Raw genomic sequence first — 1,368 nt, 5'->3', positions numbered from 1 at the left:
TCTGGAGTTCTGGAGGTTAGAAGTCCTAATGGGTGTCACTGGGCTAAAATCAAGGTGTCAGCAGGGGCGTGAACCTTTTCAGAGGGAGAATTAGCTTTTTTGTCTTCTCTGACTTCTATGGGCAGCCTGTGTTTCTTGCTTCCTGGGCTGTTCCTTCATTTTCCAAAGCTAACAATGGGGTCCGGATGGCTGCATGACAGTAAAGTACAATGCTCTGTGAGGCTGAGTTGTATCCGAAGGTTCTGGGTTCACAGCCAGAGACCTCTCCAAGGAAACTGGGCACATGCTTGCCCAGGCTCTGGGGTCAGCTGAGGCTGGGAGGGATCTGCAGTGTCAAGAACCTGTTGAGGGTACAGTCTTCCTGTCTTTATCACCTCATGGAAGAAATAAATAAACTTTAAAAAAAAAAAAGCAAATAACAAAAACCAGCAATGACTAGTTGAGTCTCCTAAATCCCCATTGCTCTGACATTGGCTCTTCTACGTTCCTCTCCCACACAAAAAGACCCCTCATGATTACACTTCACCACCATACCACCTGCTGGTCCCTGGGCAAGTCTTTTGTTTGTTTGTTTGTTTGTTTGTTTGAGAAAATTTTGCTATAGGGTGCATGTGCTGGCCAAAGAAACAGAGAGGGACAGAAAGACAGAAATCACCCCTCAGTGGGGATGGCCATGTCGCAATCCCTTCTCTTCTATCCCCTTCTGGGATCTTGGGCACACATGCACACAGGCCTGGCATGATTTTCAAGCGGTCAGGTCTGGGACTTGAACCACAGACAGCCATGTGGGAGTCCAGAGACATAACCACTATACCATCTGCTGGCTCAAGGCAAGACTTTAAAAAAAAAAAAAGATTTCGTTCACTTCTTCTGTGAGTGTGTGTGTGTGTGTGTGTGTGTGTGAGAGAGAGAGAGAGAGAGAGAGAGAGAAACAGGTACCCCAAAAAAGGGTTTTGACACTAGCCCCGGATTATGGGCAGACATGTGCTCAATATGCCCCAGGGGGGAGGGGGAGGTGGGTTCTCTGGATGCAAACCCGGGACCCTTTCATGAGGGTCAGTCTTGAAGAACATTGTGTTTTACTCCTGTGCCCTGTCTGGTCCTCTGACCAGGATTTTGCCCGACAGTTATGTACTTATAAGCTAGGTGGATGCAGCAACCTAAACAAAGCTGTGTGTTGGGATAATCGAGGGGGCGGACATTGGAAAGCAGGCCAGGATGACAATGCCCGATGTAACTTCATTAGCCAAGGGCCACAAAGGTTTTCTTGACTGATGCACACACTTCCTCTTTTTTCTCAATAACAATTATGTGAATGACCTACTCCTCCTTTTTTTGCTTTGATTGGAAGTTTAGCTTTACTATATA

This window comes from Tupaia chinensis, unplaced genomic scaffold (genome assembly GCF_000334495.1).
Source record: "Tupaia chinensis unplaced genomic scaffold, TupChi_1.0 Scaffold000187_1, whole genome shotgun sequence".
Lineage (NCBI taxonomy): Eukaryota > Metazoa > Chordata > Mammalia > Scandentia > Tupaiidae > Tupaia > Tupaia belangeri.
Note: the sequence above shows the minus strand (reverse complement) of the source record.